At 38.3% G+C, this 14,847-nt stretch overlaps 1 protein-coding gene and 1 long non-coding RNA gene across 3 annotated transcripts in view; both read left to right on the top strand.

The window, feature by feature from the left end:
* FBXL7 (F-box and leucine rich repeat protein 7) overlaps positions 1-14,847 on the top strand; it is a 433,105-nt gene that overhangs the window by 116,156 nt on the left and 302,102 nt on the right. The gene's annotated exons all lie outside the window — the stretch shown is intronic.
* LOC134730366 (uncharacterized) overlaps positions 1-14,847 on the top strand; it is a 197,594-nt gene continuing 182,747 nt past the window's right edge. The window contains exon 1 of the long non-coding RNA XR_010112107.1: positions 1-14,847. This exon is cut by the window's right edge and continues 41,582 nt beyond it. This is a non-coding gene — a long non-coding RNA (uncharacterized LOC134730366).

A 14,847-nucleotide genomic window follows, 5' to 3' on the forward strand; every position in this document is an offset into this window, starting at 1 on the left:
CATTATCTCTCTTTTTTCTTCACAGGGCTGGCTATTTTTGGAACAGAAATAAAGTGTGGGAGCGTTAGTTCTATTCTCCTGAGTGGGAGCATATGAGATCCTTAAAAATGAGGATGTTCAGGGTCTCCTAAGTTTTGTTGTTGTTGTTGTTGCACTGCAGTTACAGTTCATGAAAATTGATTTGACGGGATTCAGGTGGCTCAATTATAAGGCAAATGTTGTTTTGTGAAAATGGAATAGGCTAAATTAAGGGAAGGCTTTACAATATCATATACCTTGTCTTTCCGTATAAAAAATGATATTATTTTAAAATCCTTGTGCTGTAGTTGAATGTTCTTGGAGGAACTTTCAAAATAGGCACACCTGGAATTCAAGATTTTGACAGTGGCAATATCATAGTCATGTTATTTGTAGAACTTGAGTTAATCTCCAAAATTGGGAGTAGGAAAAAAGGGGGTTTCTTTATTATTATTAAAGAATATGTAAGAGGTCCTCCCTGTCAGGACAAAGATTGGTCGCAGTGATATTCTTGATGAAGAATTTGCATGTGGTAATACATGTTAGAATTCCACTGCTTTTCAATATGGAAGCTTTTGAGTTACTACTTACTTGTTTGAGTGTGGAATTAATTGTTTCTATTGTAATTATTTAGTGGAAAGTTGACCCAATTATAGAATCAGCTCTTTTATTTTAATGTTAAACATGATTAAATGACTTTCTGTCTGAAAATGAGTTGTTGCTAAACTAATTGTTGGATTAAAGTCCAGTTTAAACATCGACGCCATTGATAATGAAAGACCTTGAGCTGTCAGCTAATTTTCATGACATTGTGTAGCGCCTGCTTTCCTAAAGTCTGTGGGATGTTGCGGAAGCACACTTCCAGTTTTTTGTTTCAGATATTTAATTTCTGTTGGTCATAATATTGGGCATGTACCCATGGGCTGACATTGGCCATCTGAGATCCATGATTTCTCTCTATCTGCATTATAATTTATGTATTGTAATTGTATGTGGTTTACATCTGCTGGTATGTATATGTCTTCTCTTTGATATGTTTTGTCTTAGTGTGCTTCAAGTAGCAAAGAATTACCTTCTCTGGGTTAATAGCTTTACAACTGGATTATATTCTCCGTGCTTAAAACCTTAGCACTGTTTGATGCGTTTTCCCAACATCGTAAGGCTGGCAGATTGGAGTGTTCTTTCTCTTCAGTGTATGGAAGCACCAGGTAGCAATCCAGTTTTAATTTTCTGCCTGTTAATTCAGGTATGGGCATTAGATCATTAATGAAATTCAGTTAAGGTAATGTACAAATCTCATTAACTGATTCTAGACATTTATTTATTTATTTATTTATTTGAGATGGAGTCTCACTCTTTTGCCCAGACTAGGGTGGAGTGCCGTGGCACGATCTTTGCTCACTGCAACCTCTGCCTCCCGGATTCAAGTGATTCTCCTGCCTACAGGCACCTGCCACTATGCCCAGCTAATTTTGTACTTTTAGTAGAAATGGGGTTTTACCATGTTGGCCAGGCTGGTCTCAAACTCCTGACCTCAGGTGATCCACCTGCCTCAGCCTCCCAAAGTGCTGGGATTACAGGCATGAGCCACCATTCCCGACCTGACATTTACTTTTGAAGCTTTCATTCTTAGGAGCCATAGTGGAAATCATTGCAGTTTCATATAGTGCAATCCTCTCTAGTCAGAAATCTGTTTTGCCAGATTATCTATGTTTTCTACCATTGTTTTACAGTCACTCTTGTCCCCATAACTTGTCTAATTTGAATGGCTATCCAAATAGAAAGTTAAAAGCAGGTTAAATAATCTGTTTTTTTAAGCTTTCTTATTTTTTCTCCTTTTCAAAAATAGAAAATACACAACTATATCAGCTGTGTTGCAGGGGTTGGGGGAGGGTAGTGTGGGACCTCATGCATTTAACAGTGTCTGCTTTTTATGCTTCCAAAGGGGGGAAAAATCTCTGTAGGGGCTTTAAATTTTCATTTTCTTGTGCCTTTCCCTTATGAGGAGGTACAGGCCCAGCCAATGTTTTATACATTTTGTCACAATGTATTTTCTGTTATTCTGAGGGTAGAATCAGGCGAGAAAAATAGGAAAATGTTATGTTCATATGGAACAGAGTTTTGAGCAACTGCGCTAAATTAGTGAGGAATTTCCTTCTAGCTTTTAAGTAGAAGAGGCTTGTCCCTATGAAAGATGCTGCCCATTCCCTTGCATAACTGAAAAAATTAAAAAAGAAAGTATTAAGTTCTGCTATTTGTGTGTCTGAATCCTTTTTGCTGTAGTTTTTTTAATCAATTAAAACAAAATATTAAAAAACATAGAATAGGTGTGGGCACATGTTACATTAAAATGTATTTCAGGGATGTTTGCAGGGATGATTAGTTTCCTCTTATCAGGCTGCTTTTTCAATATGGATCCAGAGTAGCCAGTGCTAATTTCCTCCACGCACAGGAGACATAGTCTCAGGAAGAGACCATTCAGGATAAGTGATTAGGGAAGTATTCTCTGACCTCTAGAGGGTGGATCTCAACTATGGTGCGTAACTTTCTTCTCACTGGGAAACACCTAGGAAACCACTGAGGAAGAAGCAGAAGGCAGACACTGACTTCTCACTCAGACTGTTAGCACTGGAAGAGATCTGAGTTACCCCAAATTACCAGCGGCCTATCCCGACGGGTCTATAGCAACTTCAGTCCTTGCCTCCTCAGAAGAAATAATTCGACTGAGGGACATAGAAAAAGAAACCGAGGCAAGTTTCAGAGCAGGAATGGAAGTTTACTCATATAGGCCTTAGAAAAGGAAAGAAGGTGCGCTTGGAAGGAACTCAAGCAGGCACCTGAAAATTAAAAAGAGAAGTTCATGTGCCCCCATTTAACGGCGATCCTAGGACTTTTATAAGCTCACCTCTTTCCCATGATTCTTCCCTTAGGGTGGTCTTCCTGCATGCGCGGAGCCCTCTTTACCCTTAGGAACTGAGCATGCGCAGTGTGTTTAGGGAGTTGTACGCATGCCCATCTGAGGATTTCTTCCTTTTTCCCCGGTGGCATGGAACCGGAAGATCATACTTAGCCATTTTTTGTGTTTTAATGTGCATTCCCGGGAAGCTGTTTCTCCCTGGAGTCTGTATTCAATCAACAACTTTTAATGTTAACAGGTGTGGACCATCAGGAGATTGTCTCTCCCTGGTTGCGGAATTACACTTTTTAGAGAGACAATGCCAAACCGTCACCGACATTTCTAGTTGGGGTGGGATGGGAAGCCGTCTCCTGCCCTGCTCACGCCTACCTAACTACCTGTAACAAGACTGCAGAGGAGCCAAGCTAAAACTGCTTCTCGGATTCTCTTCCTACTGTTTTCTAGAACTATGTTTAACCTTTGATGTTAAGAAAATATTGGATGTAATTGGCTTTCCAGTAGCCAGTTGATTATGGTTATTTTCGTCAATTCCTTGAGCTTCTCATGATTTTTTCACCTCTGAATTCGCCAATATCACCTTCAGGGAGCACAGGCAAGATTCTTAGTTTAAAGGTCTGAATGGTATTGATTTTTTAAAATGACATATATTGTAAAGGATAATATTCAGTTTTCCGGCAGTCTTTGAAAACCATGGCTATACCTTTAATAGCCAGGTTGGAAGCATTTTGCCGAAGTGTTGGCCTTTTCCCTGATGGGATGGATAGGGAGGGTTCACATTGCTTCCCTGGTTGGAGGTGTATGTATGTGTGCATTTGTGTCTGACATCTACATGGTAGCTAACCACACAGGTGTTGTCACTTCATAGAAAACTCATGCAATTGTGCTGGTAAATAAAGTGAGGACATGGGGATAGAGAAAACAGAGGGCCCTCACATAACCTGGACTTAACCTCAGCTGCAGGTGGGAATGGGAATTAACTGTAAATGGACAGGAAGAATGTTACTGGGGAGATGACAATGTTCTGAAATTGGATAGTGATGATAGCAGCACAGCTCAGTAAATTTAGTAAAAAGCATTGAATTGTATGCTTAAAAAAGAGTGTTGGGGCAGCTACCACTTCTGCATGATCTTCAGACTTATATCTGAGTCATCACAAACTATTCTTTTTTTCTTTTTTTTTTTTTTTTTGAGACAGAGTGTCACTCTTGTTGCCCAATCTGGAGTGCAGTGGCGCAGTCTTGGCTCACTGCAACCTCCTCCTCCCAGGTTCAAGCGATTCTCCTGCCTCAGCCTCCCGAGTAGCTGGGATTACAGACACATGCCACCACGCCCAGCTAATTTTTTTTTTTTTTTTTTTTTAGTAGAAACGGGGTTTCACCATGTTAGCCAGGCTGCTCTCGAACCCCTGACCTTAGGTGATTCACCCGCCTCGGCCTCCTAAATTGCTGTTATTACAGGCGTGAGCCACCGCACCTGGCCCACAAACTATTCTTTGAAAATGCTTCTTGCAACTGTGGGGAGAGATCGGGCCAGCAGACCCGTTCCGAGGGGAGGATTGGCTGGTATATAGAGCAGGGTTGCACGCTGGCCCCAAAACTCTCCTCAGATGCTCCAGCTCTGGGGCGGAACTGGCCTGAAACTGATAGTGAGTTCTTGGACTAGTGTTCCCAGCCTGGCACGTGGTGCCTGGTTAGAACTGACTCATCATGGTAATATTTCCTGGAAAGTTCTGGAAGAATTGTGAGATTGTAGAGTCATGGGTTTCCCAAACATTGGTTTTGGTTTCTTTTCTTGGCTTTCCCTGCATAGTCTCTCACCTCAGCTCCGATTTTGTGTTCTAGCACCCAACCCTAATGGTAAAGACATCGAATTTATCCACTCCAGTAAGTCTGTTTCTTTGCTAATGACTTTATGATCTTCCTGTCTATCCAGTGTTCCAGCTAATCCACTCTGGGTCGTAAGGCTGTTCCCCTAGGCACAGTGGGCACATTTTGGTTTTAATTCATGAGAGAATGGCATTTTTGACCCACTGGGAGTGTTCCATTCCAAAGTCTCATGCCAAAGTTCTGGGCATCTTAATTTTGAGACTAAAGCCACAGCCCTTGTAAAGAATTGGCAGTCAGCAGGGCTTTCTCCCTGATAAGTGGTGTAGACGTTCTTTACAGCCCATTGTATTTCTTGTGACAGTTTAAGTTTCTAATTTCCTGACACTGTAGGGGGGGTTGGGTTCCAGTGTAGAAGGCTGGAAATTTTCCATTTTTCCCAACATAATCTACATTCCAACATTGTAAGACACAGCTTAATTCTTTCCAGTTGTGTTACTATTCTTTCTCTTTCATATTCTTCAGTCTTTCTCATTCATGGGGTATTCTCTCCTATACTGGAAAGAGGGGCCTTTGACCTTCAGTTATGAAAGTCACATCCAGCCCATGATTGGAATAGAGCACACAGCAGAGCACGTTGAGTAGAATCAGTTGGATTAGGTTAATTAGGAAGAAGCTTCCTGAAAATAGCAAGCTGAGCCTCAGCTTCTTTCATAGAACTGAAAGGTATGAGGCTATGGCTCTATGGGCGGGTGGCTCAGTCTTTTCTGGAGCTGGGGGAAGGCAAAACTGTCAGTTTAAAGGTCAAATTTGATTGGCTGATAAAGAGTCAGCTTCGGCCAGCTGTTCTTTAAGTAGGACGCATATTCAAATATTGAACCCATCTACAGCATGGGCTATTAATATGATATCTTGGTTCTACACATTGGTTATCAAACCAGACAACAATGCAGCCACGGGATTTTCAGAGTTACAAAGGGTCTTGTCAATTTTTGGATCCAATACACTCATTTTTTTTACATTAATTAATGAAATCACCATCTGTTTATTGAATATGGGTCATTGTGTTAGGTGCTAAAAGATGCAAAGATAAATGAGAAACAGTTATTGTCAAGGAACAGCAGTAGAAAGACATGCACAAATAGCTAGAATATGAGGTATCATTTTGTTATAAAACATGATAAAATGTATAATATATATTGCATGTTATTATTACTTTTTATATTGGGCCTGATTCATTTCAGTATCCCCACATATAGCACAATTGTTTCACATGGTGTATTTGCTCAATAAATACTGATTAAATGTGAAAAATAGAAAGGATATAAACCAAATGCTTGGGCAGGACTTTTCTTTTTTATTTTATTTTATTTTTTATTTTTATTTATTTGTTTATTTATATATTTTTATTATACTTTAAGTTGTAGGGTATGTGTGCACAATGTGCAGGTTTGTTACATATGTATACATGTGCCATGTTGGTGTGCTGCACCCATTAACTCGTCATTTATATTAGGTATATCTCCTAATGCTATCCCTCCCCACTCTCCCCACCCGACACAGGCCCCGGTGTGTGATGTTCCCCTTCCTGTGTCCAGGTGTTCTCATTGTTCAATTCCCACCTATGAGTGAGAACATGCGGTGTTTGGGTTTTTGTCCTTGCGATAGTTTGCTGATAATGATGGTTTCCAGCTTCATCCATGTCCCTACAAAGGACATGAACTCATCATTTTTTATAGCTGCATAGTCTTCCATGGCCAATACACTTATTTTTATAAATACCTGTAGCACAGAGAAATGAAGGGATTTGCTTATTTTATTTTTATTTTTTGAGATGGAGTCTTACTCTGTCATCCAGGCTGAGGTGCAGTGGCACGATCTCGGCTCACTGCAACCTCTGCTTCTTGGGTTCAAGTGATTCTGCTGCTTCAGCCTCCCAAGTAGTTGGGATTACAGGCATGAGCCACCATGCCCGGCTAATTTTTGTATTTTTAGTAGAGATGGGGTTTGGCCATGTTGGCCAGGCTGGTCTCGAACTCATGACCTCAAGTGATCCCCCAACTTTGGCTTCCCAAAGTGCTGGGATTACAGGCGTGAGCCACCGTGCCCAGCAAGGGTTTGCTTATGATTACACACCTAATAAATTTTCAAGCAGGAGGTTGGTGCAGTATTGTTTCGATCAAATTAGAAAAAACCATAACTTTTGCTATTTAATTCTCTTTTGCTGCCTGATTTCTAGCAGTCTGTTTTGAGCTGGTTGCAGAGCTGAAGCAGCCTGTTCAAAATAGTTTGAGAGAGGTTGTTAAGCCCAAATCCTTTGGCCCAAGACCATTGTTCCCAGTAGGAGGAAAGGATCTGCCCCATAGGTAAAAGATTCTTAACTTTCTTCAGTAGATTAGCTGGTTACCTAGGGTTGGAAACACATTTCAGTCAACTCATGATTTTATAATAGCCTTTCAATATTCAGTTAATACCGCTTTGCGATATTGTGTAAGTCCTTGCGAGGAAGTCATTTTAAATATGTCATTGGAGGCTTGTGAAATTATTTGATTTCTAAAGAATTTGTGGTGATATTTGTTCCATGGAATCTAGAATCACCAATTTGAAGTCATGAGTTCTCATGTTTTCAGTGCCCAAATTAGATCAGTTCTAAACAGGATTATTTTGAAAGTGCCCAGACATCTGGCTTTGCTTTCGTTCTGTTGTCCTTATATCTTTATATTGTCTTCTTTCTACTTCTTCTTGAATATACTTTTCAAACAAAATGTACATGAATCATCTAGGGAAGGAAAAATGATGCTTTTAACTCTAGGTGAATTCTGTTTCCCAAAAAGCTTTTTAAAACTCTACAACAATTCAACAAACATTTTTGAGACAATTATTATTTCAGGCTTTCGTGAGCATTATTGCATTGAGCATTGTTTCCATTGTTTCACCATTACACTTCTCTTGAGAAGGCATAAATGTTTTCATTTTGCAGATGAAACAGGGAAACTCAGAAAGGATCAGTTGGGCTGTATTTCATGTAAAATTAGTAGGTGGCAAAGATTATATCAGGGCTCAAGACTATGAGCCTTGACATAAGATGTGTACTTAATGCTTATTTTGTCATTGTTGGTGAAACTGAATTTCATGCTAATCATTTTTCTAAGTTCCTATCAAAGTATATTTTTACTGTACTTAGGAAAAGTGTGTTTTCCAATTTCAACTCATAATTGTGTTATCTTGTCAGTATTATATATGCAGATACTTTTGTGATCCATATAGGGTCTAGAAATTGACTTTAAATCCTTAGTTATTGCTATGGTTTGGATGTGGTTTGTCCCCACCAAAACTCATGTTGAAATTTGGCCCCCAGTATGGCAATGTTGAGTGGTGGGGCCTAATGGGCCGTGTTTGGGTCCTGGGGCAGATCCCTCATGATTACCTTTATGCCCTCTCTCAGGGGTGAGTTCTCTTGAAAATGGGTTAATTCCCATCAGAACAGATATTTTAACTGTTTTCCCATTTGTCCTGAGAATCCTCGCCTGCACTTGTTGCTGCAGCATTTACCCGAAGATAACTTTGCCATGAAATAGCTTTTGCTTTTATTATTATTTTCACATCACTCTAGTGTATTGACTTTGGAAACAAAAGATAATGTTTTACTTACAGAATTGTGTTTTTAGTAGTGGCATTTACATTTACAAAATACAGTAATTCTTGATTACTGAAAGTGTCAAATCCTAGAAAACGTAGCATTCCTACACGTAAAGTTAACATCATTTTCGAGCAGTTGTTGGCCAAAGATTCATCTGATGAATTCAGTTTTTCTGAAGTAGATGATTCTGATGATTCAGATGTTTCTGATGTTAGTTTTGTTTAGAAATAACTCCAAGAACAGTTTTTATATTTTATTTTCACATTGAAAATCAGTCAGATTCGCTTCAGCCTCAAATAACTGTTTATGTAAAATTAAATGAGTGTTGGCTACGAGGTACATGTTTTTTTTTTTTTCTTTTTTCCTAGATGAGAAAAGCGTTAAAAAGAGTCTGGCTTCTTGATCTCTCTCTCTCTCTCGCTTCCTTTCTTGCCACGTGATCTCTTTGCACATGCCTCCTCCCCTCCTGCTTTTTCCCATGAGTTGGAGTATCCAGAGGTCCTCACAGGATGCAGCTGTCATTCAATTTTGGACTTTTCGGTGACCAGAATTATAAGCCCAATAAGTGTCTTTTCTTTATAAATTACCTGGCCTCAGACATTCTGTTATAGCAACAGAAAATGGACTAAGACAGTTATGGAAGGCAAATATTAGTATTCTAAGCTGCCTTTATACTTGAATTGTTGAAGATTTAGTCTGCAAGTTACCACAACTGTATTCTTAACACATGGCAGTCAGACTTAGTAAAATTAATATTTAAGTTAGTCATTATATAGGATCTAAAGTATATGTAATAAAAAGTTACTGAATAGTTATTTTACTGATTTTCCCTTTAAAAAAACTGAGCCACAGGCTGGGCACGGTGGGTCACACCTGTAATCCCAGCAATTTGGGAAGCCGAGGTGGCCGATCACATGAGGTCAGGAGTTTGAGACCAGTTTGGCCAATATGGTGAAACCCCGTCTCTACTAAAAATACAAAAAATTAGCTGAGTGTAGTGGCATGCATCTGTAATTTCAGCTATTCAGATGGCTGAGGCCCAATAATCCCTTGAACCTAGGAGGCAGAGGTTGCAGTGAGCCAACATTACACCACTGCACACCAGCCTGGGTGATGGAGTGAGACTCTGTCTCAAAAAAACCAACCAGCCAACCAGACAAACAAATAAAAACCAAATCAAAACAAAAACCCAACTGAGCCATGGAATTTTTCTTTAATTGGAAATATATGAAAGTGGAAGATAATAATTTCAGCATGTACCTTAGGAGACTGGAAATATACCTTGAAGCTGTCTATTACAATAGAAGGAAACTCAATCTATGACACCAAAAAAGTAGAGTAAAAACATGTAACATAGGAATAGGAATAAAAAGCAAAGAATGAGAGAAAGAAAATGATGCTGAAGAAATCTCTTAAAAAATAGTTCTAAAATGACAACTATTGCGTGGGGGGCCTTAAGAGGAAGAGATTCTGAAGTCAGAAATGTGGTATTACGAGCTTTTAGTCTGTGTATGAGGAAGGTGATGACTGATTATTATAAAGGTTTGTTTTCGTCTTTAAATTTTAAACTTAACTATCTTTGAAATTCTCAGGATCATTTAGGAAAGCTTTGCAAGACTTTAGCCTTTGAAGCTTAATGTGTTTTGGTGATTCAATGAGCAATTCACTGCTTCATGACCAAGTTTATTTTATTGTTTAAGCTACTGCCCAAGTATAATTTAGGTAACTTTAGAAAAACTGCACCACTTACATCTGGTGATTTGAGCATGTTAATGTTCAGTGTGCCCAATTTAATAAAGAAGTCAAATTTGCATCCAGGAATCTTTTAAGCAGTGGAAAGCTCATCATCTCAGTGTCCAGAAAATTGGTTTGTAAGCCTACAAATGTACAATAAAATGCTAAATACCATTTCAGACGCAAGTAATAAGTTTAATTTCTTGAGGGAATTATCTTCCAAAATGCATCATCCAGAATGACCAGAATATCATATGATAGTCTTAGAAGAAAATCCGTTTCCTGTGTGTGTGTGTGTGTGTGTATGTGTACACCATGCACTTAAGGGAATTGTAAAGTAATATTTAATCGAGATGTCCAGAGCTCTCAGTGCCTTTATGCAGATGTTGGAGAGAGACAGGTTTAGGTATTTAATATTCTAATTCCATGTCCAAAATAATTCTATGTTTATTTCTTTCACCTAGTTTGCCATTTCCAAAAAAAGCACCAAAAAACTAATCAGTGTATTTCAGCCATAGACATTATGGTTCATCTGAGTACATCTAAGTGTATTTGTGATGAAAGCCTGCATCATTCCTAATTTTTTTATCAGTAATTTCAGTATCTTAATTCAGTGGGAACTTATTAAAGAATATAGTCCAAATACATGTATTTAGTCTCTTATGGAGAGTTCACAATATGTCAGTCAGGGGTCACCAACTGGTAGCACAGAGGATGATTCCTCCCCTTAGATGTGTTTTCTTCTCTTTAAAGAATTTTCAAAAATAATTCTGGGTTTAATAATGATTTCGGTGGAGCATGCACCCTGCTATGACTGAATCCCCACCATTCCCAACTGTCTTAAACAAACTGTCATCTAAATATTTCTGTTAGCTCTTTGGCTCCTGAAGGAATTTGATTTTATGACAAGTTCCACTACTTCCAGAACTGTAGCAATTACTGGGGCAAGTAAACACTTGTGTAGCAGTTAAATAGCCATTCAGGGCGGGATAAAATTATGTCTCAACAGGTGGTCTAAAGCAGAAGGGAGTGGGTGTGGGTTGGAGGAATCAGGACACCCTCATGGAAGCCTGGGACTGTTGGCTTTTTGCTGTGTGAGTAGTCAGTGGAAGCATGGAAAGGAAGATAGCATGATGTGTTAGGGTGTGAAGAGCTGGGAGAAATCTCACTGGGTCCATGTAGGGAAAATGGAAGCTTCAAAACAACCACCTCCCTGGCAACACTGAATAGGCTCACAAAGTGTGTTAAAGGACAGTCTTTAACTAAAACATGGGGTTACAGATTGCGTGGCCACAGTGTTCTTTGTACTAGGGTTTCAATGGAGCCCATATTTTTGGTGATGTCAGTGACAAATAGGCCATTCTGCATCCATGACCTTTCTTTAGTGTATTGTGGAGGTTTTACACTAAAGCACCATCTTCTCAACTCTTCTATAGTGAAGAGAGACTATAGAGGAACTTGGGGACCAACATTTTAGGACAAATAATCTGATATTGGAAATATTTGCCCTTTACAGTCATGGACACAGTTTGACCTTAACAATCTAGTTAACATGTCTGTTTACTTCCTCTTTGACTAGGAAATAACTTCTCATGGATAAACTAACTTCCTGAGGAAGTCCCCAACTTCCCTAGGTTGTTAGACTAATTAACAAATCAGCAGAGAGAAGCACTTTAGTTGTAAACGGTGTCTTTGCATTCTGTATATGTAAAAAAGAAAAATGTAGAAAGTCCACACTGTGGAGGGAATAATATACAAGTAGTTTAAAAATTGCTTGTAAATCATTTAGAGATGGTTGAAGAATTGTAAGGGGTGAAGTCTATGGGAATTAGGTGGCAACAGAGTTAATTATTTTATATATATATAACAAAGAAACTTTCTGTTGTTTATAGTGGCTAGTGTTTTTCAAGATGGAGTGGGGCATCTGGTACACTGAGGGACATTTATTCTTCTAAATAGTGAGACATGTTTGGTTATGTGAATATTCAGATGTTGGCTATAGAAAACCAGATTTCTCTGCCCAGAAGAGAGATTCTGAGCTGCAAAAGAAGAAGGTGTAGGAGGTATCCAGGAGGGTGAAGAAGGAGATGGACCCAAAGAAGATGGATGGTGGAGCGAAGATGTTTCCAGTATCTTGAGGGTAGTGGCCCATAAGGTGACATGTTCCTGTGTCCCTGAAATCTTTAGTCAAGTCTATGAAACTCACAACATGCTTGGTGGGGATAGATTTACTGTGGAAATCAGTTTAGGGCTGAATTTTGAGATTGTTCATTTGCCTTTTGTGTTGTCACCTGACTTTCACAGACACAACTAAAGCCAACTTCTGAATAATCCATCCATTAACACGTCCATAATATTCAATGTGAATACATTTAAGCATGCTGTTGTTACATGCTTTTTTTTCCATCATATATAGCAGTATTTTCTATAACATTAATTTATGCACTGTATATTAACTGCTCTCTTTTGAGTATAATTTTGAACTTAACATTATTCCCATTATTAAAAATTACTATTCTTTTTATGCTTGGCTTTTTACAACTTCTTCTGTGGATAACTTTTAAGCTTCTCCCCTGTACCTCCAACATTATATTTCCTGCTATAAAACCACCCTTCCTTTTGGCCACAAAAGAATGCTCTAGACCCACCTTAGATATATTTTTTCTGCTGAAGACAGAATCAGTCATGTCCTCAGAGCATCTGGGTTCTTTTAGTAGAGAAATATGGACCAAGCATGGTGGCTCATGCATGTAATCTGTGCACTTTGGGAGGCTGAGGTGGGAGGGTTGCTTGAGGCTAGGAGTTCAAGACCAGCCTGGGCAACAGGGTGAGACCTCGTTTCTACAAAAAAAAAAAAAATTGAGAAAATTACTTGGGTGTGGTGGCACACACCTGTTGTCCCAGCTGCTCAGGAGACTGAGACATGAGCTCAGGAGTTTGAGGCTTTAGTGAGCTATGATTGCACCACCGCACTTCAGCCTGGGAAACAGACTCAGATCCATACTCAGAAGAAACAGAAATATACTTGAGACACAAGTATGGGAGTCAAGCAAAGGGTTCCTGCTGCTGTGGGCTCACTTTTATCAAAGTTAGAGCTAGAGACTATGTGCTGATTTAAGGAAGCAGTACACATTGATTTTATCAATTTCTAGTATTGGGTACCATAAATTATTATATGACATGTTTTATTATTTTATTATGAAGCTTCATTGGCTGCAAGGCTTTCTACTACTCAGAAACCAAACATATAACTTATATGGGGTCTTCCTCACCAGACCTGCAAATATGCCCAGACATGCACAATCCACAGCAATGCCAGTACTAGGCCACAGCCCAATCAACATATCCCTGCATGAGAGTTTTGTGTATGCTTCCTGCGATGCCTCAATGGTATCATTTCTCCACTTGGTTGAAGTCTTTTGAGGTAGGAATTGTGTTTTTTTCAGCTCCGTATGCCTGGTGGCTACTGGAGTATTTGTCATTTAATACACATTTGATAAACGTTTATTGAATGGATGAATGTATTTTTATTCAAGATTTTAAGATGGAATAACCCTCTTGATTAACTTTTCCAACTATAATCATAAAGATTATGACTTCAAAAGCTATGGAATATCAAGATAATAAATGAGAGATGTAGTTACTTTTTTTAAAAAAAGCTTAATGTTACTGCTTATGGAAACTTGAGGTACATCATGGGAATATTTGGCAGTTATTTACTCTTAGTTGTCTCTTGTGTTAAGGGGACAAACAACTTTAAGCAGAATAGATACTTTGAAAGGAAGGTGGAACAGAAGATACCGTTTCTATTTTACATTTTCAACATTTTAAAACCAAAAGACAGTTTATTGTCTATGAACTGTATCTAGCTCTATAAATAACCAGTTCCTCTCAGAAAGTTTTTAACATTCTGAGTCACTAAATGAGACATACTTAGAAGTCTAAAAATTCTAAGGCTATTCAGCCCTCCCACATCAATTTCAAGGACAGAAGAAAAATGTTATTCCTTCCTCAGCAATTTAATTTTACTAAATCCTTTCTCAGTATCTTTTAACTTCAATACATTTAATTGTTTTAATTCTTCATCTGCTGATATCTCAAAGTACCAAATTAGAGCTTGTGATTTTTTAACTGATGAAATTGGAGAAGTAACTTTCATTTTTTTGGCACAAAATATGGCTGAATTGGTTTGTTTAATATGTGTGCTCAGATTTTTTTTTTTTTTTTGGTTCACATTTGTTATGGAGAAAAAGTTAAGAGAAACATTCTTAGAGAAGAAAATAATACTATTCTTTCCTTGTTTTATTTTACTTTTTAGTATTATCCTAGAAACAACCTTGGCTTCAGATTATCTTTTGCAAGTGATATTCTGTTTCCTGGAAACTGGGACAGTGTAAAGCTCATGTTTTGTTTAGCTGTATTGGAACTGGACAGGACAGAAATTGGGAAATGAATTCATCAAATCTCAGAAATTTACAAAGGTCTAAAATCTGATTAATGGATTCACCAAAACATGAAGTAGGAGGTTGAATTCATCATTTAATCTGGATGAGAAAACAAAAGCTGTGAAACAAAAATTTTGAGATTTTTTTTTTGCTTTCATTTATGTGTGATACAAGTAATTTTTTTCTCTTTAAACAATGAATAATAAAATTACCTACCTCCTGTGTTTTTTGTGAGGAGTAAATTAAAAAATTATTTCCAGTTCTTCTCCA

Source organism: Pan paniscus, chromosome 4 (assembly GCF_029289425.2).
Source record: "Pan paniscus chromosome 4, NHGRI_mPanPan1-v2.0_pri, whole genome shotgun sequence".
Lineage (NCBI taxonomy): Eukaryota > Metazoa > Chordata > Mammalia > Primates > Hominidae > Pan > Pan paniscus.